General features: G+C 40.3%; 1 protein-coding gene across 3 annotated transcripts in view; it reads left to right on the top strand.

Annotated features, from left to right (window-relative positions):
• Window positions 1-2,743: 2,743 nt before the first annotated feature.
• Window positions 2,744-23,915, top strand: part of LOC132828017 (E3 ubiquitin-protein ligase MARCHF3) — a 120,655-nt gene continuing 99,483 nt past the window's right edge. Inside the window, exon 1 of one of the 3 annotated variants that reach the window (XM_060844915.1) lies at window positions 2,744-2,931. The gene's annotated coding sequence lies outside the window, so the exon portion shown is untranslated. Of the gene's footprint in view, window positions 2,940-6,606; window positions 6,627-23,915 lie in introns of those variants that run through there. The other 2 variants (XM_060844907.1, XM_060844925.1) reach the window with 2 other exon arrangements.

Below are 23,915 nucleotides of genomic sequence, written 5' to 3'. Positions count from 1 at the left end.
TATACCTTGAACTTTAGTTAGCTCACTTGTTAGAGGTCCTTTTGCCTACAAACAAACTACTCCAATCAACCCCTACAAGTTCCTGTCTAATTCCATCAAAAGCCTCCCTGCCCAATTTAGAACTTGAACCTGTGGACTAGTTTTGTCCCTCTCCTCAACTATTTTAAAATTAATAGAACTGTGGTCACTGGTCCCAAAGTGCTCCCCCACTGTGACCTTTGTCACCTATCCTGCCCTACTTCCCACTCGATAGAGTGCATGATTTTTCTGGTGTGTTTTCATTTTAGTACACATTAGAAAGGCACAATTTGTGTTTTTGCCCCTTCCTAAGTAGGACCCTCTATATACTGACTGAGGGAACTTTCCTGAACACACTTAACAAATTCCACCCCATCTAAGCCCTTAACACTCTGGTTGTCCCAATCTGTGTTAGGAAAATTAAAATCCCCTATTATGACAACCCCATTGTTCCTCCAAGTCTCCCCAATCTCCCTGCGTATTTGTTCCCTCAATTCCAATTGAGTATTGGGGACCAATAGTGCAACCCTAATAACGTCACCATCCCCTTCTTATTTCTTAGCTCCACCCACAAAACCTCACTGAATGATTCTTCAGTTATTTCATCTTAAGACTTCCCCAGATGAAGGAGCACCACTCCAAAAGCTTGTGATTTCAAATAAACCTGTTGGACTATAATCTGGTATAGCGTGACTTCTGACCAGATTGAACACACAGGGTAATGGTCTTTCATGATTAAAAGGTGTGTTTATTGGGCTTCACAGTTATTTTCTTAATAAATGAAAATATTTAATAAAGTCCCACCTGCAGGAACAAGAGATGCTACAGGTACTTATTAGTTTATTGATGTGCACCGTTCTAGAATTTAGCACAATAAAATGTTCATAATGCATCTTTATTCTAGCCTTCCTGTTGATTCACAGCACAAATTGTGCCTTTCTAATGTGTACTAAAATGAAGACACACCAGAAAAATCATGCACTCTGTCGAGTTTTTGCAAACATTTGCGGCTGGTATTGTGGATAAGGCAAAGATTGGTTCGCCAAACGGGTGTGGTTTTCTGCAGACGTGCAAACTGGGACAGTGTAACCATCATAGCACAGGCAAAACAAAGGCACGGGAGAGAATCCCTTGAAACCTGGCACTCCAAACAGAACTCAATCAATTAACACATTGAACTGGACCCCCCCCCGCACAAACCACTCAGATACAGAACCGGAAGTACCAAAAAAAGAGACAGAAATACCAGGTTGGGTAGACCAGTTTACCGAAGACTCACTGACGATGTGGCCTAAGTGAGGCAGCAGAGAACCACACCATCTCCGCGAACGGATCTACAACCTCATCCACTACATTTTCAATCTGTGGTAGTTGAATAGCCTAATGAATTTGATCTTTAAAAAGACACTTCCACTTATCTCTTACTTTTCGTGACCACTAGAGGTCTCAACATGCTTTAAAACTGAAATACTTTCGCAGTTGGAGAGACTATTTAAATAATCTCATTTGAAGTACTTTTGTTGCGTGGTCACTTGTGAAACAGAAAATGCAGCAACCAGTTTACACACAGCACAGTCCCTCACGCAAAAATAAGAAAATAATCAGGCAATCTGCTTCTGTCATCCGAATTGAGGAATAAAAATTGCTCGGGATATGGGAAATAACTTTCCTGATTTTCTTCGAAATGACGCCATGGGATCAGCCCAGCAGGCACCTCAGAATAACGTCTCATTTAAAAGGTAACACCTCTGATACTGCAGCAATACACTGGATTGTGAGGCTTGATGTCTGTTCTCAAACTATTGTCTGGATCCTGAATTTAGAGCGCTTTTGCCTCTAAATCACCAAATTTTATCTGCACCACAACCGACAAGGTGGTTAATGGGACAGATTTGCAAGTTGGCCACAAATTAATATTAAACCAACTACTAAAATGGCTGGTAATAATTCTTTATCATGATCCCTGAAGAAGGGCTTATGCCAAAACGTCAATTCTCCTGCTCCTTTGATGCTGCCTGACCTGTTGCGCTTTTCCAGCAACACATTTTTAAGCATAATTCTTCATCAGACAACAGTCAATTTCAACAGGGGTGCTTTTCCATGAGCTTTTTTCGTCTGGGGTTGGCGGCGGTTGGAAGATATTAAATTGAAGAAGCACTCATGACATTTTGTTGAAATTTTGAAATATTTAACTGACTGCAGCCATAAATTACATTGCACACGAAGGATTGTTTGTAGGAGATCCTGGACATTTTATTTTAGGCTGTAAACTTGGGTGTCATTATTTCAAATAAGTAATCAGGATCCTGGCCAATATTTAGCCGTCATAGATAAGCTGGAGGCTGGAAGAACATAACAAACAAGCCGGGAGGTAGAAAAGCCAACGTTTTGGATAATCGACAACCAACATCACTGAGACTGTTCGGTTCCTATTATTTTGCAGTTGGTGCTCAAATCGGGCTTCCAAGTTGCACGTCCGTCATTGGTAACACTCTGATGTGTCCAGGGGCCGTGAACGGCGCTAGTGAAATGCAAATTAAATGCCCTACTGCAAGCCTGCCGGGAGAGTAAGTGTCGTTCTGCTTTATGTCTGAACTGCTGAGTGCGAGCCCTTTTCTGTGGGTTTACTGCCGATTGAGAGAGGCTGTCGAGCCGCCTCCTATGATTCGTCAACCCGCTCTGGCGAGTGGCTGCGGCCGCTGTCAATCACTGGGCTCCGGGAGTGGCGGCGGTAGGCGGGGGAACCGCATCCTGGTCTCGGCTCGCAAGCAGCTGCTTTCCTCTTTATGAATCATCTTTCTCCGAACATTGCATGCAAGGTTACCATTGCGAAAGTTCCTTCCTTCCTCCAACCCTCCCGCTTAACTGAAACAGGGAGAAAAGGCAGGCTCGGACCCAGGGAAAAAGCCTTTAGTGAGTGGGTGAGTTTTCATTTTGTTGCAATTTTGACATATTTAACAGACTGCAGCCATAAAGTGTTTGCACACGAAGGATTGTTTACAAGAGATCCTGGACATTTACGCTGCAACCTTGGCTCAATAATAGAATCCAGTCTTGTCACTACAAACGCTGCAATCTTGAACCTCTTCCTGTCTTTGCCTTAGGCTGCTCTCTGACCGTGAACTTTACGAGCAGTGTCTTTACAAAGACAGATTCTCTCCGCTGAACAGTCCTGAAAACAGACCTACATCCCGAGTATTCCCCTCTCTGACTGTAGTGTGCATTCAGTTGAGCCGCAGCCTGCGTGTTAAATTCTATATACCTCTTAATTGAGTTTGTGAACCCGGATAAATGGTCTAGAGGCAACAGACTTTACTACTTTACAGTCAGTCAGTGTGTAATTCACCAAGATGCATACTATACTTTATAGATTTATGCAATATTCATAATTGCTGAGAGCAAAAAACATTACATTTGGTCCTGGTCGATAAAGACTTGTCAGAGGCTGTCTCCTTGCCCGCGCAAAAACAACGTCGTTATGGGCTTGTCAATTACAGAGCAGAAATGTTTAATGGAAGCAAAGACCTTTCGCATCTCAAATCGGAAAGTGCACCTCGAGAAATGTGATTAGCGAGATTGGCCATTTGACATGTTTTTACTGATGCCTGTTGCAGAATAGAAAAATCGCCATTAACTAAACTGCGATATGAAAACCACACGAACAGCCTGCATTAAAATTACTGAGATTGAGCGAATCTCCATGTCCTGTTAGAATGGGATAAGCCTTGTCTAAAGAGTCTTCAGACTTTGCGTTTCACCTACACGTTTGCAGCAAGTCTGTGACCCCCGCCCAAGGGAAAGTATTTCCCTGGGAAACAGACTTTTACCTGTACCCTTCCTTTACCTGCCTGGAAGGTACTGTCTCCTAGCTAAAGAATGATTCCATCATGCAGGTCATCTTCTAGTGACTTACCTGGGTACGCCGTTCGGTTAATAACCATTGTAGGTGCTGTCAGTCGATTTGACTGTTGTTGGGATCACCTTGGCTGTGATACCAGGTTCATCTGAAATCTGCAAGTGTTTCAACTAAGGGCTTTTGGATAGTGACCAGTGCTACTTTTAGTTAATAAGACCAGACATGTTTTTATGGTTTTTAGGATTAAATTCAAACAAATCTATAGATTAAAGATGGATATTTTATTAATATTTAAGTAAATAAGTGTTAAGAAAATAACTTGTATTTATATTGTACTTTTTACAATCTGACAGCATCCAAAGCTCTACGCAGACAAAGAAGTACTTTGATAAAGTGGTCACTATAGTGCAGGGAACCATAGTAGTCAATTCGCACACAGTGAAGTCCCTCAAATAGCAATCATTTTTAATTTAATTGAATGTTCACAAGATGTGGGAACTGCCCCCTAGAGAGCGGATAGATGGGACTAGATTAATTTAAGATATATGGTCAGCATGGACCAAAGGGTTTGTTTCCATGCTGTATGACTCTTGAGTATTATTTATTATCCATTGTTAATTGCCTTTGAGAAGATGGTAGTACCCCCACACTGCTATTAGGGAGAGAGTTGCAGGGTTTTGAACCAGTGGCAAAGATATAAATCACTAATTAATATGTTTCATGATTTGGAGGTGCCAGTGTTGGACTGGAGTGTACAAAGTTAAAAATCTCACAATGCCAGGTTATAGTCCAACAGGTTTAATTGGAAGCACTAGCTTTCGGAGTGCCGTTTCTTCATCAGGTGGTTGTGGAGTACACAATTATAAGACACAGAATTTATAGCAAAAGCTTACAGTGTGATGTAACTGAAAGATTCAACAAACAATCAAGGTATTTTTCAATGTATAATTTCAGTTACATCACACTGTAAACTTTTGCTATAAATTCTGTGTCTTACAATTGTGTCCTCCACACCCACGTGGTGAAGGAGCGGCGCTCCGAAAGCTAGTGCTTCCAATTAAAGCTGTTGGACTATAACCTGGTGTGTGATTTTTAACTTAATATATTTCAGTCATTTTTGACCAGGCGATAAGGAGGAGTCTGTTTGGTGGTATGAGATCTTTTGTACCCACTTCAGAGAGAACATTGGGTTTCCATTTAATAGCAAAGCAGTATTGACAACTTATTGCTTTCCTGGCACCAATTTAAAGTAATTTAAAAGATGAACAAATTAGGCACAGGCAATTTTCCAACCCCTATACTCTCCTAGTGCCGTACCAATTTTTGGCCAAGTGAAAGATTGAATATAATTTTTATTTATATTTTGACTTTAATGTAGTAAAGTATCTCAAAACACCTCATAGAGACAATATAAAACAAAGTACGCAATGGACCAAATAAGGAGATAATGGATTGGGATGACCAAAGCTTGGTCGTGTTTTAAGGTGTGCAATCAGGAGGGAAATTGATGCTGAAAGGCAGGGAAAGAGATAGTGGGGGTGAGGGTTTTTTGCAATCAATAGTTTCATTCAACCCAATATTTAATTAAAAGAAAATTTCTGCTTAGCTAGCACTGGATCTCCGAATAAGTAGCTCCACTATGCAAGTTCACTTCCACCCATTCTCCATCCCAACTTAAAAATGTATCACTATTTTGTCGGTATTGCTCAGACAAAATCCTGGAACTTCCTCCCTAAGTGCACTTCAGATATCTCTCCACCAAATGGATCACAGCAGTTCAAGAAGGCAGTTTAATACCACCAGCTTCTGAAGAGCAACTAGAAATGTGCAATAAATGCTGACCCAGCCAGGAAAGGCCATATCCTATGAATGCATTTTTAAAAGTGGGATAATTTAACTTAATTGGAGTTGAGACCAGGGATGGTGCTGGGGTGGGCGGCATTAGTGTGTGCACACAAACTAATGCTGTGGCTTCAGATAAGTCACTAAGGGAAAGCATTTTGGTATGAAAAGAAATCCTTACGGGACCCCAGAAGCAACAGAGCAGGAGCAGAAAGAGAAGCTGCTTCAAGTCCTTGTCTGATAATGATTAGATAGTATGAATTGGAGATGGGGAAGGCACGCCCAAACAGTGTAAAAAAAACATGGAGGAGTATGTGGTCAGCTGTAAAAGGTTGTAAATGTTTGCCTTTGTCCCAGTCACCATGTCTTCTGTGATTTTTGATAAGATACACTTTGGTATTGTGGCAGGAGCAGAAGTTTGATTGGGTGATCCAAACATGAAGTTATGGAAAAAATAGAAACAGATTTCAGATGACACTATGTATAAAGACTTCGGAAAGAGAGTGGTCAGGTTTCTTTCTTGGAGAAAAGGGGTGGTGACATTAAAGACATACACCTGAAGAGAGAGGACCAGTTTACAATACTGGCTCATATGGGGACCAGGAGGGGAAGTTGGATAACAGTCTAGTGGGCATAAGACTGAGAAAATGGAGATTTGGGCACATTGACAAGGTAAATTCAGAGAGGGCATGAGAAGCAAACAACATTCCATGAAGTAACCAAGATGTTATGTTAGATGGGGTGTTGCTGGCTGGGCCAGCACTTATTGCTCATTTAAAGTTGCTCCTTGAGAAGATGATGGCGAGACACATTCTTAAACAACTGTGGTTCACATGTTGTAGATGCACGCTACCGGGATTTTGACCTAACAACAGTGCAAGACCTGGTGATATATTTCCAAGACCAGATGGTGAGTGGCTTGGAGGGGAACTTACAGGTAGTGAAGTTCCTGTATGTGATGCCCTATCCTTTTGATGGATGTGGTCATGGGTTTGGAAGATGCTATTTTAAAAGCGATTGTTGAATTTCCGCAATGTATCTTTTAATTGATACCCTCTACCACTAATAGGACAACATGCTGGCTCAGTGGTTAGCACTGCTGCCTCACACGCCAGGGACCCAGGTTCAATTCCAGCCTTGGGTGACTGTGTGCATTTGCATAATTTGTGTGTGTGTGTGTGTTTCTTCCATATGCCTGGTTTCCTCCTACAATCCAAGCAGTTGTTAGGGAGATTGGCCATAGCAGGCTAGGTAGGTTAGTGATGGGGAATTCAGGGTTACAGTGATAGGGTGAGGAGGTGGGTCTGGGTGGAATGCTGTTTGGAGGGGTGATGTGTACGTAATGGGTGAATGGCCTGCTACCACACTATGAGCATTGGTAGCGGAAGGGATGCATGTTTGTGGATGTGGTGCCAATCAAGCAGGCTGCTTTGTTCTGGTAGTGTCAAGTGTCTTGAATGATGTTGAAGCTGCACCATTCCATGCAAGTGGGGAGTATGCCATCAAAACTCTGACTTGTGCCTTGTGGATGGTGGGCAGGTTTTGAGGAGTCAGGAGGTGAGTTATTCACTGCAGTATTCATAGCCTCTGACCTACTCTTGTAGCCACCATATTTATATGGCTAGTCTAGTTAATTTTCTGGTCAAAAGTAACTCCCAGGATGATGTTAATGAGTATTCAGTGATGGTAATACCATTGAATGTCAAAGGAGGATCGTTATTGTTCGTGATTTGTGTGGTGTGAATATTGTCACTATTCAGTCCAAGCCTGCATCTTGTCCAGATCTTGCTGCATTTGAAAATTGGCTGTTTCAGTATCTTAGAGTGAGAAATGGTGCTGAACATTGTGCAGTCATCAGCAAACATTCTCACTTCTGACCTTTTTTATAATGGAGGGAAACAGCCAAAAATGGATGGGCATAGAACACTACCCTGAAGAATGCTTGAAGTGATACTGTCATGATGGTGTGGTAAGTTCTGGAGCACAAGTCTTCAATACTATTGCTAGAATGTCATCAGGGCCCATAATCTCTTACAGCATCCAGTGCATCCAATTGTTTCTGGATGTCTAGTGGAGAGGATCAAATTGGTTAAAGATTGGCATCTATGATTCTGGGAGACTCTGGAGAAGGCTGAGATGATCGTCCACTTGGCACTTCTAGCTGAAAATTGGTACAAATCCTTCAGCCACATCTTTTGCACTGATGTGCTGGGCTCCCCCATCCTTGACCTTGGAGATATTCAAGAAGCCTCCTCCTGCATCAAGATATTGAATTGTCCATTTCTGGTCATGAATGGCAGGACTGCAGAAGCTTAGATCCAATTCTTTGGTTGTGCAATCACATGACTTTATCTATGCTGTTTCACACACAAATAGTCATGTTTTGTAGTTTCACCAGGTTAACACCACTTTTTTTCATGAATGCCTGGTGCTGCTATTGATATGCATCCCTATACTCTTCATTAAACCGGAGTTGATCCCCTGGCTTGATGGTAATGGTAGAGTAGGATATATGCCAGGCCATGAGGTTGCAGATTGTTTTGGATTTGTGTTACTGCTGATGGCCTACAGTGCCTTGTGGATGCCCAGTTTGAGTTGCTAGATCTGTTTAAGATTTGTGCCATTTAGCATGGTGGTAGTGCCACACAACACAATGGAGGGTGTTCTCAACATGAAGGTGAGACTAGTTCTCCACTTGGACGGTGGGATGGTCACTCTTACCTATACTGCCATCTGTGGCAGGTAGATTGCTAAAGATTGGGTCAAGTATATTTTTACCTCTTGGTTCCCTCACCTCCTGTCACAGACCTAGTCTAGCAGTGATGTCCCTTAGGACCATACCAGCTCAATCAATAGTGCCATTGCCGAGCTTCTCTTGGTGGTGGACATTGAAGTTCCCTACCCAGTGTACGTTCTGTCCCCATGTCATCCTCCATGCTTCCTCCAAGTGTCGCTTAACCGAAAGAAGTGCTGATTTATCAGATGAAGAAGGACATTATGTGATAATCAACAGGAGGTTTCCTGGCCTACATTTGTCCTTGTTGATTCCCTGGTCAACTCCCTGTCAACTAAACTTCTGAGCCAGTGGTACAGGGCATACCCAGGGATGGTGATGGTGGTGCCTGGCATATTGCCTGTATGGTATAATTGTCAGTCCAGGTCTATAGGCTTCCTACTATACGCCAGAGTCCTACGGCACTTTTTTGACTTGTAGCAATTAAAAGAAAATGTATTAATGCCTTTAAATGTTTCAATCAAAATGCATTAATTGAAAGAGCAATCTGCAGATCTATTCCCCAGATTTGCTGAATTTTTACATTTTGCAGTTTAAAATAAACAAACGCTGTACTTTAATGCCAGCCTGCTTCATTGTCGTATCTTCAAAAAGAAACAAAGGGCACAAAGTACAATTTTCTGCTCAACAAACATTTCTACTTGAGATATCCAAAATCACCCAGATTTTGAAATGTTAATCTTGGCAAAGATAATTGTGATACAGCTGAAGAAAAGAAAATATTTTTAAACACTAGTCAATAAGTTATTTTGTGCTGTGTTCAAAAATTTAATTTTATTTCCCTCATGCTATTTGAGTTATCACGTACTTTGTGTTTTGACCAAAGACTAAAAGGTTTTCAACATTGTGATGAAGCAGTGGTTAGATCTGTTTTAGAATCTTGCCACTGGATCCAAGGATGCGATTTCTGTGCAATTACATTTCATTTTAAAGTCTGGTATTGGATCCGTTTCTATTGTTGGGAAGTGGTTGCATTTTGCCTTGTACGACGCTTTTAAAAAGTCATTTACCCTTATTTTAAAATATTCTGCTGCCTCTAATAGAATCATAAGGTATACAGTAGGGAAACAGAGCCTTCGGTCCAACTCACCTGTGCCAACTGATCTAGTCCTTAACTGATCTAGTCCTGTTTGCCAGCATTTGGCCCATATATTTCTAAACTCTCCCTACTCATGTACCCATTTTAGATGCCTTTTAAAGGTAATTGTACCAGCCTCCAACACCGCCACCTGTAGCAGCTCGTTCAATACATGCACCACCCTTAACCTGAATAAGTTGCCCTCAGGTCCCTTTTAAATTGATCCCCTCTCTCCTTAACCCTGTGACCTCCAGTTTTGGATTCTCCCACATTTGGGGGGAAAAAAACTTTTGGTGAAAATGTGTTGTTGGAAAAGCGCAGCAGGTCAGGCAGCATCCAAAGAGCAGGGGAATCGATGTTTCGGTTATGAGCCCTTCTTCAGGAATGCTGCCTGACCTGCTGTGCTTTTCCAGCAACACATTTTCAGCTCTGATTTCCAGCATCTGCAGTCCTCACTTTCTCCTCTGGAAAAAAAACTTTGACTATTCACCCTATCCATGTCTCTCATGATTATGTAAGCCTTTGGAGGGTCACCATTCAGCCTCCGAAACTCCAAGGAAAAAAAGCCACAGCTGATTCAGCCTCTCCCTGTAGCGCAAACCATACAATTCCAGCAACACCCTTGGAAATCTTTTCTGATCCCTTTCACTATTATTCCTATAGCAGGGAGACTAAAATTGAACACAGTATTCTGAAAGTGGTCTCACTAATGTCCTGTATAGCCGCAACATGACATTCCAAATCCTGTACTGACCAACGAAGGCAAGCATGCCAAATGCCTTCTTCAACACCCTGTCTACCTGTGACTCTACTTTCAAGGAACTATACACCTGCATCCTGAGAAGTCTCTTTATCCGGCAACCCTCCCCAAGGCCTATAATTAAGTGTCTAAGTCCTACCCTGGTTTACCATACCAAAATGCAATACCTCTCATTTATCGAAATTAAGCTCCATCTGCCACCCCTCAGCCCATCTAATCAAGCTCTCATTGTACTCTGAGATAACCTTCTTTACTGTCCACTACACTGCTTATTTTGGTGTCATCTGCAAACTTGCTAACCATAACTCCTATATTCACATTCAAATCATTTATATAAATTAAAGAGCAATGGACCCAGAACTAATCGTTGTGGCATGCCACTGGTCACAAGTCTCCAGACTGAAAAATAACCCTCTACCACCACCCTCTGTCTCCCACCTTCAAGCCAATTTTGTATCCAGTTGGCAAGCTCTTCCTGGATTCCATGTGACCTAGAGTCTACCATGCAGGACTTTGTTGAACACCTTTTTGGAGGCTTCTTTGTCAGAAATTCAGGAGAGATTTTGGAATAATCATTCATGTTGCTTCAGTTAAACTTTGTAAAACAAAAGGAGTGTCAAGGAATGATGCATTTTCTCACTTTGTGTGTGCATTAGTTGAAAATGCTATATTATCAGATGAGCTGTCATTGATAAAGAACTTTAAAGACAACCCTGTCTGTTCAAGGATATAAACAGGATTTTAAAAAATTAGAACAGTTAATTATGATCAATGTTCCTTCCTCAATTATCACTATTACAACCCAATTAACTGGTTATTCATTTCATTTACTGTTTGTGAGATCTTATTTTGTCTATGTAAAAGGAGGCAACATTTCATTTTATGCCAACTGCTTTGACGTTGAGGATGTAGTGAGGTGCTAAATAAGTCTAGATTTCCGTTTAATAAGGAGTCCTGGGTGTAATTTATAATGTCATAAATCAAGAGCAATGGGCAAAACAGAGTTATTAGGTCATTACCACAACTGAAATACATATCCTTTTATACTTTACACAATAGTTTTTCTATGCTGCTCATATCAGGTCTTCACATGTCACACTTTATGGATATTTTTAATATAAGCTTTTCATTTGCAGAGTAAAGTAGTTTTTCTTGTAATCGGCATGATATTGCTTTGTTTTCAACTCCTCCTGCAGAGTTCAGTCTCCACTCTGAGGAAACTCTACAGTGAAAATGCACCTGAATTGCTGTAGGATATGTCCTGCTGGCCAAGTTAAATGCAGGCAGAAGCCTGGAAGCAGGTGGCTGTTCATTTACACAGTTGGAGAACAATGTTCTGCAGGAGATGTAAAAAAACACTAATGCAAGTAGTAGGGAGACTTTTTTTTGTCATTCCCTCCTCACTCCTGCACCAGAAGATTCAGAAGAAAATGGATATTGAATGCTGCTATTTATATTCTTAAGCTTCCACATTTGTATAAAAAAGATCAAGGTCGCTCTTATTCCAGAACAGCCACATCTGTTTCTAAAATAGGTAAATGTAACCCATTGCAAAGTAATTAAATTTTTTAATGTAAGGAAGCAAGTAATATTTGCAGATGGTGAGTGAAAAGGTCTGTTTGCCATTTCCTACTTAAATTTTCTGTGCCTCAGAACAGAAGTTCCAGGCAGGCACAGCCTCATTTATACAACTTTTCTGTCCAATTAGTAATCTCCCACCCAGGAGGGAGGTCAGCTAGTACATAGACATAAAAATATGCGACTGTGTGGATCTTACCTCTTCACCATCAGATTTTTAAATGCTTTTACAGTGCACCTCAGGTTAAGTTTTGATTTTGAGAGGGTGAAGTAGAATGAAATTCTAAGGACTTCTTAAAATTTCATTTGGTATTCCAATCGAGTTGTATTTCATTCATCGCCAATTCCAACGTGCTTGAGACTGCGGTCTACCCCAGAAGATGGGTTCAGAACCTTCCCCAGTGTTATAACTCAACCTCAATAAGCAGGAAAGCTTTATAGAGATACTGGCTATTGTCATATTGATTTGATTTTAATTGTACTCCTACTGAGATACAGTGAAAAGTATTGTTTTATCTTCTATCCAGGTAAATCCTGCCTTCCATAAGTACTCAAGTTAATGGAACAGAATGTGGAATATAGTTTTAGCTACAGAATGGGTGCAGAGAAAGATCAGCTCTAATAAATGAGCGGTCCGTTCATAAGTCTGATAACAGGCAAAAAGCTCTTTTTTTAATCTGTTGGTATGTGTTTTCAAACTTTTTTTGTATCTTATGCCTGATGGAAGAGTGTGGAAGAGCGTATAACCAGGGTAGGAACAGTCTTTGATTATGTTGGCTGCTTTCCCAAGGCAGCGGGAGGTATAGATTGAGTCGATGGATCGAAGGATAGTTTTCATAGTGGACTGGGCTGCGTATACAACTGTCTCTGTAATTGTATGTGCCAGAAAGTCACTCAGGTGTTGCAAAGTTTGTACTTAAATGGGCATGAGACTTTCTCATTTGTTTTGTAATTTACCACATGGTAACAATACATTAGGTTGAGATGATGACATGAACTCCCAGTGCAAAACTCCTTGAATTGCAGAATCTACTCGATTGCAAGATTGGTTTTTACGTTTAGCATTTAACATTCGTGATCTGGATTTTGGGGTAAGGGGGAGGAAGAAAGATGAGACTGTTTATCAAGATTTGTTTTCTGGAGAGTAGTTGCTATGACAACTACTAGTGGGTTTTTTTTAAGTGTATTTACTTTGGAAAAGTTCCATGTATGTATTGTGTTCAGAGTTCAAATATTACCTCCAAGTCTGCCAGCAGGAACTTCTGGTTTGTGGAGCACTGGCCCCAAGACTGGGGAAACTAGGATGTACTCTTGAATCATATTGCAAGTCTCATAACTAGGGAAGTGGGGAGGATGTTAAACAAAGGTGGGGAGAGAAGTGAGAGATCATGCTTGGGTAGTCATAGCAAATTAGGAAAGCAAAATAGTAATGTGAGAAATGCAGGTCAGAGTAGGCTGAGCAGCCTCCTTTCTATATTGTAAAAATGCTTTTGCTCTTTTGACTTTCAAAATTGTACACCTCTAGACCCACCTCCAAAAAAACAACCTTCTTTGCTCTGATTTACCATCTCTGATTGATACTCCTCCAGGAACACTTGATTTGTGCTGGAGACTTTGTCCTGAACTCCTGGTGACTACCATTGAAACCCGTTTTTAACGGGTCGGCAGTCATGTTCACCATTTTCATTTGGGACGGCAGATGGCATTTCAGCCAGGTCAGGTTAACTTTGGTTGAACTTTCTTGCTATCACCTGTTACGGCATGGTCTCTTCACTTTGCTGCTTTTCTGTCTGGAAATAATGATTGAATCCACTGGACTCGATCGGAAGAGGGAAATCCATGGATAATTTAGATTTAAGTGTTTTACAAATTGTGATAAATATATGGATGGGACTGTGCAGGGATCCAATCAAAACTGAGTACATTTGAAAATTTCAAGAAAAATTTTATAAATACTTGGAGTGTGATGATGAGATATTAGTTTTGGGGACTGGTCATATGGATTGTTTCCAGTATTATGCCTCAGGAATTTCAGTGTTTTCGTGAGATTAACAAATTCTATGTATATATTTATATCAAACTTTTTCTGAACGAGTGATGTTTTCTTGGAACTACATCAGAATTTATTACAGTAAGGAAATTACTTGTAATGCAAATTGCTAAAGTAAACAATTCAGGGGAACTGTTGGGGTGTGTTTATGTTACAGAAATAGTAGTTTGACTTTAGATAAAAGCTATAGTTATAATGTAAAAATAATCAGAATCCAGACTCTGTGAGCAGAATCAAATTCCAGAGGAGAACTTTTATCCATTTTGTTCTAGAATTGATTTGAATACTAACTAGTAATTTAAACAGAACAGTTTAGGGTTGGTGAAGAACAGATACACTTGCATATTGCTGTTGATCGTATAGGCTGGTGTTATCTGTTGTGAACCCATCACACCTCCTTCAATAAAGTGATTTGATAGAAATTGTGCACTGACAATCTAAATTGCTATGTACATTTATCTTAGTACTTAGGATTCCATGCAGAAGTAGGTGCTGTTGTGTTCAATACTAAGTACGTTTAAATCACTAACTGAAAATGCTGATCAAATTCAACAGGCCTGGCAGCATTTATTTTGAGAGAACCAGGGTTAATATTTTGAGTCCAATGTGACTCTTCTTTGGAAAAGTCACTTTTGTTTTATTGTAGGATAAGTTTGGGAAGATTATGCGGAACAGAAGGGAAGCTAAGAGCATAAGAGAAATTTGAGATCGTGGTGTGATGAAATAAATGGCAAATGGGAATGATGATGACTGTAGAGGAGAGAGACAGAGAAGTCCAGAATAGGTGTTAATAGCAGAATACATTTCAGCTCTGCTGAAGCAAACCTCAAGGTGAGGCACTTGGTAGGGAGTGGCGGTTGGCACAAAATTATAGACTGGACCTATTTCTCTGTCTGTCTCTCTGTCTGTCTGTCTCTCTGTCTGTCTCCCTCCTTCCCTCCTTTTTCACCAGTGCCTTTTTGTTCTTACTGTGCTCTCTTGTCTCACTCGCCTTCAAACCTTCCCTTTATTTTCCTTGGTGTTCCATTTGCTTCTCCCTACCTTTTTTCTACCAATATAGAACCAATAAAATCACTTTTCCACTTCCAGTGAAATTGTATCAGACTGAAAATCCTAATTCTGTTTCGTGGTCTCTCCACAGACACTGATAGACTGGCTAAGTTTCTCCAGCATGTTTTTCTTTCAGATTTCCAGCATCCAAAATGTTTTGCATTTGCTTAAATAAATGTTGTCAACTTTTGTAATCCTTCATAGCTTGACCTGTTATAGAGTCATTAATGTTTGGAGACTGCTCTCACTTCAAGAACAAGCCCAGTATGTTTTAATCTGTCATACTGTAGCTATTTGAACCATGTTGGAGAATCAGAATTTAAGCAAATGTGTTTGGATGCATTCAAAAATTAAAGTTTAAACCTGAAAGTTACATTTAACTGGTGATAAATGTCCTCTGTTAATAAAAATATCACCGCAGCACTTCTTGGAAATTAGTCAGATGAAGGTGCTGTCTGTGGGATAAATTTCTGAAACCCAGGGTAATTTCCTTTTCCCATTCATGCTTCCTGTCAGTATTCTTCCTGCTGAGCATTATTTGTCTCATGAGAGATTAAGTAAATAAATCTGTAAAAATGACAATGTGAGAAACTAGAGCTCCATAGTTTTTAACTCCATTTAACAAACTTGGTCTCTTAGTTAATGAGATGTCACAACAAATATTGGAAAGATTGGAAAATGGTAGCTGGAGAAGCACTTTGTGTCATTTCTCTGGCATCCCATCCATTCAACAAGAACGCAGGTTTATTACATGGAGCCACAAGCTATTTAAGAGAGCGGTTATAAGGCAAGTGTGGACAATTGTCTTAGAAATTTTGCAACAACTCATGGGCCCTGTGGTGCAGTTGTAATATCCCTACCTCTGAACCAGGAGACCTGATTTCAAGTCTCGAACCCGCTCCAGAGGTGCTTTGTAAGATCACTGAATAGGTTCACTTAAAACAAAAGTACAGCTCCTATATCTGTTCATGTGCCTTTAGTCTTGGAATCAGCATGAATTACATGCTACTTTTCCTTTTGTGTAAATGCTTACAGTGAAGGAAGTTTCTCTTGTACTTGGGTACACAATGAGTAAGGTATGTAGTGCCATGGTGAGAAGGAAATCTACTTGAACCTTGAAAGGCCATTTAAGGGGAGAGGATTCACAGTTACGTATGGAGCTGTGGAAGGAAACGATCGTGTACGGAGCATGTCTCTACCAGATTTTCCATCTGTTTTTTTCTGATTCCACTTTAATGGAATAAAACTGAACAAATACCATTCAGCCGATTAGGTATGCACTCTTGCTTTGCCAGTGCCATCTAAACCTGCCCTTTGTGTTTCATTCAATGGCTCAACTTTTTATATTATCTAATTTGAATCAAAAGACGATATGTTCAAGCCACACCCAAATCATATAGCTGTGCTCAAGCTAAGAGGATATTACGTTGTCAGGTATATGATATTTTGAATGAGATTTTAAATAAGGTTGTCATTTGCTTATTCTTTTGATCTGTAAGACCAATTGTGCCAGTCACAGAAGAACAGAATTCTGTTGGTGGCTGAGCCGATATTTGTACTCCAGTAACGCCACCAAAAAGAGATTAACTGTTCAAAAGTGTTGTGGCATAGGAGGAGACCACTTGGTCCATCATGTATGTACTGGCTCTCCAAGGAAGCATCTTAATGCCATTCTCTGTCTTTCTCCCTCCATGTGTTCACTGTTTCTATTCAAATAATCATCCAATGCCCTCCTGAATGTTTGAGTGAACTTACCACCTCTTTTTTTTTCAGCAGGTGCATTCCAGGCCTGAACCACTCATTGTGTGGAAAGGTTTTGTTTTCTCCCATCACAAATCTATCTCATTGCTGTTTGTGGAACTTTGTTGGGCAAAATTAGCTTCAAATTATAAATTGACTGTATTTACGTAGCATTTTCCATGACCATGTTTCAAAGTATTTTATACCTATTTCCATATTTTTAGATGCCGTTGTTGCTGTAATAAAGGAAGTATGTCAGCCAATTTGCACGCAGTAAACTCCCACAAGCAGCAATGAAAAACAAGTAATCTGTTTTAGTGGTGATTGAGCCAGTACTATGGACATATCTCCAAAAAAGTGCCTGGGATATTTTACATTAACCTAAGGATGCAGATGAAGCAAAATAGTAACAGGAACTTTTAATCATATTTGAAAATATTTTACATGTTCATATTCATATTCATACTCATCAGGAATTTCAGTCAATTGACATTTCTTTTCAAAAAAATTAATTCTACAAATTGTCGAGAAAAGATGTGTTGACAATTTGCTGGAGTTCATAATTATGTAGCAGTAGGAGCAACCCCAGCTTGGAAAAGTTGCTAGTACTTTCTTGTATTTATATTTGAAATCGGCAAAAGTTGACAGATAATAGAAAATTAATTTTCATGCTTGTGTATTCATGAAATATTTAATGTGATTTAGAGCTGTAGTTACAATAACTTTTGCCTTTTTGTGGAGGCCTTTCTTTCATACTAAGCTTTCCAAATATTGCCCTCTCCTTTCTTGTGTGCCAGTTATGATTCTCCACCTAGTTTAATTCTGCTGTTCCATTACTGTCTGTTTATCATTCATAAACATCAGTTTGTTCTCAACTTTGCATCTATTTAATCCCAGTCCTTCACACACAATCTGTGCTTCCTAGTGGGACCATGTTAGCAGTGCCTTAGGTATTTTCTATTTAACATTCTTCCCCTGCTAATTGCCTGTTTTGATCTTTCAGGTTTTTAGTTTGTTTCCCCTTGAAGTAGTCACTTGAAAATACTCAGTCTCCATTCTCAGCAAATTTGGGTGAAAAGAAATCCTGCAGAAATTTTAAAATATAATGAATAGTTAGCTACTTCATGTCAAAAACTTGAAAGAAGATAATGAGCACTGAGATCAAATTAACATGTAGCTGAGATTACATTTTTTTGTCTGTAAGGTAACAGATCTTCCACAAATCCATTGAAAGGAGAGTAATCCAATCATTCTAATCACCACTGACTGTCAACAATATACTACTTTAAATTGCTGTTGCATTTTGATCCTCTGAGATTCGAGTGGATATTTGCTCATTTTTGAGGATAATTTGACAGTCTTATTTTAGAGGAGGTTTATTTGCTAGTGACTTCTAACATTCTTTAAGAGAGTGGAGACTTCAAAACATGTTTTCTTTCTTTCACTGCCTTTTGTTTTACTGTTTTCGGTTGCAATGAATTACGTTTCTCTTACATATTTGCTCTTTGGGGTTGGGGTATATGGGGCTGAGGGTTTGGGTGGGGAAATAAAATGTTTTAACTGAAAGGGTGTAGAACGAAGCCAATGATTACAGTAGTTTGTTTAAATCAATAAATATGCCTCAAGATCTAACTGCACAAATGATTTGTGACAGCTAAGCTGTTTTAATACAGCTGTTTAAAAAAGGACCACATAAATGCCAGTATTTAGTCAAGGGACTTTCAGATGCTGTTAGATGTAAAACTATCATGGACAGTTGCATAGCTGAAATACCTCTTGGGTAACATGAGCAAAGCACAACTAGTCAGTGCAGATATGGCATGTGTTTTCTTTATACTTCAGTGTGCAATGAAAGCTTCCTTTTGTGGCAGAAAGACAGCTGCCTTTGGGTTAACCAGTAAAAACTCTTGAAGTTTTTTTCTACAGAATGTATTGCATGAACAATACTGAGAGCCCCCAACTGTGTTCAAGTTATCAAAAAGAAAGTAATGCTTGGTTTGAACCATATTGCTTCCTCTAGTTTATTTTAATCTATTTATTGTGCTTTCCAAGTTGATGCTTGAGAACATATTCCCTAGCTCGCGCTGTTTGAAATTCTGGTCAGTGTAGGGGATGATTTGTTTCCAACAGGTAAGTGAATCTGAGTTTGCAGGAGAATCGTGTTTTTCTCACTGATCAGCTATATTGAATATTTCCACTTAAGTATTTAAAACGACTGGCCAGTTACCTTTTCCATTTATTATTTTTCATCCAGAGCTTAAAATATTCCAGCATGTTTTTATATTGAAAGCTAATATTAATGTCAAAACAGGTCTATTATTATATTCTATTTTCCTGGAATTATTAACAAAGCTAGCATGAAGCTGTAATGTAACAGGCTATTTTAAACATTAAAGTGAGTGAGAAATTGGCAGCAGCAGAAACAGCTAGGTGTTGTCTCATCATGTCTTCTCATAAAACAGTTGCCATCTGTCATAACTAAGTCTGTGGCTTAGTGATTGTGGGAAGTACTCTTCAGTTGCATTCCAGAAACTTAAAGATTACAAACCTCTGGATCTTTTCTTTTAATGCTAAATCATTCGCTAGTGGATAGTTGCAGAAAGGATTTTCAATTGATCACTAAAGTAGTTAGTTTCTTAAGAAAAACTTCCACTTGTGTTTTCAAATCTCCCTATGATCTGTTTGGGTATATATAGATTCCACGATACTTTTAGCACGCATAAAGAGTACTTGCTTGCTGGTTAGAATTCAGAGTCACAGGAATGTTCCATCACTGAAGGAAGCCATTCAGCTTCTCATGGAACCATTGGTTCTATAAGACTGTGAGACGTAGGAGCAGAAATTAGGTCATTTGGCCCATCGAATCTACTTCCCATTTATTCATGGCCGGTAGGTTTTTTTTAAACTCCATTTTCTTGTTTTCTCTCCACAACCTTTGATCCCCTTGGAAATCAAGAACTTATCTATCTCTGTTTTAAATAACTCAATGACCTGGCTTCCACGCCCTTCTGGGGCGATGATTTGCACAGATTCACCACTCTTTGGCTGAGGAAGTTTCTCCTTATCTCCATTCTAAAAGCTCTTCCTTTTACTCTGCCTGCAGGTCCTTGTCTCTCCTACCAAGGGAAACATCTTTCCAACATCTACTCTGTCCAGGCCATTTAGTATTTCAATTGATGTTCCAATTAGATTCCCCCCTCATCCTTCTAAACTCCATCGAGTAGAGTGCCAGGGTCCTCAAAGGCTCATTAATTCTCTCCTAAAATAAAGCCCCCAACAGATTAATTGGTCATTTGTTCATTTGGATCAGGATTTCGTCCTTTGTACAACGTGTGCGGATGGATGTCTTCAAGGCCAAGCCACAACAGGAAATCTTACCGATTGAGCAGCAATTGGGAGCTTAATTGTTGCCTAGCAAGTTGTTTGTCAAATCTAGAACCCTAGCTCTGAAGTCATGCCTGCCTGAAACTGCCAGCCAATCGAAGGCAAGCAGTCTCGGGAAGGGGAAGAGCACTGCTGAAGTCTCAGTCTGCACACAATGGCAGGCAGGTCACTTGGACATCCCAATCAGGACAGCAGCCATTCTGTTCACTTGCAGGAAAGCTGTAATTGGATTAATGGGGGATTTAAGGCGCCTAAGTGGCTGGTAATTGACACTGAATCATCTTGGAAAAGGTTGACCATTATGTACCATTCTGACCTCATCCACCCTGCCTCTAGAGAGGAAAAAATCACAACCTTAGTGTTTTTGGAGCCTTGCCCTATATGGACTTTGTATCCAATTTTTTTTAACATCATTGTGACCACAATTCAGTGTGCTTGGTTGTGAAGTGATTTAGAGAATCGTGTATACAAATGAAAGCTGTTTGTGCAAAGCCCTTTCTCAAGAAAAGCAATTCCTGACTGTCTCCCAATTTATTTGAAGCTGTCTCAGTCTTTCATCACCCACCTGCTTACTTATCTAAATTTCTTGTAGAAATAGACTAAGTATATAATAAAAGTGAGAGGTTGAGAAGTATGGGATCATTGAAAATATGTATATTTGGTTGAATTTTAATCAATTAATTTACTCCTCCATCGAATGGAAAAATTTGGTTTATTTGTTTTCACCTGTTTTATTGGCAACATTTAACCCTTACATTTATGTTTAAGGGACTGCTTTGTGTAAAAAGTCCAGTGTAACCCATATGAATGCTGTCAAAAAAAGTGCAATACTTCAGATGTGAGAAAACTGAACTAAAAGGAAAGTGCTGGAAATAATTAGGGTCAGGCAGCATATATAACAAGTTAACATTTCCGGTCAAAAGCTTCAGATTGAAGAGTGATTCTGTGTGCCGGAGAGGGATTGGTTTCTTCAGAATGATGGAAGTGGAAGACACTTGTTGGTGGCTGAAAGTAAGGAGGATTGTTAGTTGAATGTGGCAGAGGTGGAATGTGAGTACAGAGTGGTCGTGGGAGGGAAGTGAAAGGGGGAACAGCAAAAGTCTTGGCAATGAATTTGACATGGTCATGGTCTTTCTTACTGGCTAAGTCTTGTGATGCTCAGCTATCCACTCCTGCAGCAATGGGTTCTACAGATTCACCACCCTCAGGCAGGAAAAAAAGTTCTCCTTGTGCCAGCTCTAAAGAGTTGTCCATTCACTCTGAGGCTGTGTCCTCAGGTCCTAGTCCCTCCTACTGGTGTAAATGTCTCACTGTCCACTCTATCCAGGCATATCAGTATTCTGTAGGTTTCAATAAGATCCCTCCCTCATTTTTCTAAACTCCATTGATACAGATCCAGAGACCTCAACTGCTCCTCATATGTAAAACCCTTCATCCCAGGGATTGTTCTCATAAACCTCCTCTGGATCCCCTCGAAGGCTCACACATCCTTTCTTAGATATGAGTCCTAAAACTGCTCACCATTCCTACATGGAATGGCAATTGTTGAGAATTAATGGCCTGTCAAAGAATATCTGAGCTATTTGTAAATAACATTTCAATTTTTTAATGTGCTTGCTATGCTGACGTTGCCAGACTCTACATTTAGAGTCGTGCAAATGAACAGTACAAGTACAATATACTTGCACTCCTGGTCACTGAACTGTGAAAATTCAGATGATGAATATTTAAAGCATAATGTGTGACCCAGTGGATGTTTACAGCAATTTGATAATGTTCTAGTTAAATTGTAAGCAAATATATTTTGCACTGTTTTCAATGGTACATTAAAACCAGCACAAACTCAAAGTTGCCTTAAGCTATTGTTTTGGATTTCAAATCAGATATTTGATTTCGCTATAATTAAACTGTAGTTCTTGTCACTTTGAACTCAGACAATAAATATTTACAATAACATAACGTAAGTATTTTGGTTGCCACCTTGATTAGTCTAACAGTGATTCAATTAGTGATTCGGCCCAACATTTGTGGGATGTTGATATCCTACAATAGGTTTGTTCTTGTTAAACAGAAATGATGTGGAGATGCCAGTGTTGGACTGGGGTGGACATGGGAACTGGCATGGGAACCTGGACTGTAGCTTTAGGGTACAGGACCTTGAGTGTAGGGAGGTTATGAATAATGCAGCGATCTCGAAGGAGGGTGCCTGTAAACAGAAGGGTGGATTGAAGTGTGTATACTTCAATGCCAGAAGTATAAGAAATAAGGTAGGTGAACTTGCAGCGTGGGTTGGTACCTGGGACTTCGATGTTGTGGCCATTACAGAGACGTGGGTAGAACAGGGACAAGAATGGCTGTTGCAGGTTCCAGGGTTTAAATGTTTTAGTAGGATCAGACATGGGGGTAAAAAAGGGGGAGGTGTGGCATTACTTGTCAAAGATAGTATTACAGCAGTGGAATGGACGATGGAAGAGGTCTTGCCATCTGAGGTAGTTTGGGCTGAGGTTAGAAATAGGAAAGGTGAGGTCACCCTGTTAGGTGTTTTCTACAGGCCTCCTAATAGTCCTAGAGAAGTAGAGGATAATATTGCGAGGATGATTCAGGAAAAGAGTGAATGTAGCAGGGTGGTTGTTATGGGGGACTTTAACTTCCCAGATATTGACTGGGAGAGCTATAGCTCGAGTTCATTAGATGGGTCGGTGTTTGTCCAATGTGTGCAGGAGGGTTTCCTGACACAATATGTAGACAGGCCAACAAGAGGTGAGGCTATACTGGATTTGGTTCTAGGTAATGAACCAGGCCAGGTGTTAGACTTGGAGGTAGGTGAGCACTTCGGGGACAGTGACCACAACTCGGTGACTTTTACTTTAGTGATGGAGAGGGACAAGTGTGCGCCGCAGGGCAAGAGTTATAGCTGGGGACAGGGAAATTATGATGCAGTGAGGCATGACTTAGGATGTGTGGATTGGAAAAACAGGCTTCAAGAGAAGAACACTAATGAGATGTGGGGATTGTTCAAGGAGCAGCTACTACGTGTCCTCGATAAGTATGTACCAGTCAGGCATGGTGTAAAGGGCCTTGTGAGGCAGCCGTGGTTTAGTAAGGAATTGGAATCCCTTGTGAAAGGGAAGAAGGCGGCATATGTAAAGATGAGGCGTGAAGGTTCAGTTGGGGCGATAGAGAGTTATAAGGTAGCCAGGAAGGATCTAAAGAGAGAGCTAAGAGAAGCGAGAAGGGGACATGAAAAGTCTTTAGCTGGTAGGATTAGGGAAAACCCAAAGGCTTTCTATAGGTATGTCAGGAATAAAAGGATGACTAGGGTAGGTATCGGTCCAGTCAAGGATAGTAGTGGGAAGTTGTGTGTGGAGGCGGAGGAGATTGGAGAGACACTAAATCAATACTTTTCATCAGTATTCACTCAGGAACAGGACACTGTTGCTGATGTGAATATGGAGTCACAAATGATTAGAATGGATGGCCTGGAAATATGCAGGGAAGAGGTTCTGGGAATGTTGGAGAGGATGAAAATAGATAAGTCTCCTGGGCCTGATGGCATTTACCCTAGGATCCTATGGGAAGCTAGGGAGGAGATAGCAGAGCCATTGGCCTGGATTTTTATGTCGTCATTGTCAACGGGAATAGTACCAGAAGACTGGAGGATAGTGAATGTGGTCCCCTTGTTCAAGAAAGGGAGTAGGGATAGCCCTAGTAATTATAGGCCAGTGAGTCTGACTTCAGTGGTGGGCAAAGTCTTGGAGAGAATGG

This window comes from Hemiscyllium ocellatum, chromosome 2, assembly GCF_020745735.1.
Source record: "Hemiscyllium ocellatum isolate sHemOce1 chromosome 2, sHemOce1.pat.X.cur, whole genome shotgun sequence".
In the NCBI taxonomy this organism is placed as follows: Eukaryota; Metazoa; Chordata; class Chondrichthyes; order Orectolobiformes; family Hemiscylliidae; genus Hemiscyllium; species Hemiscyllium ocellatum.
This window is presented reverse-complemented; position numbering and strand designations above follow the sequence as displayed.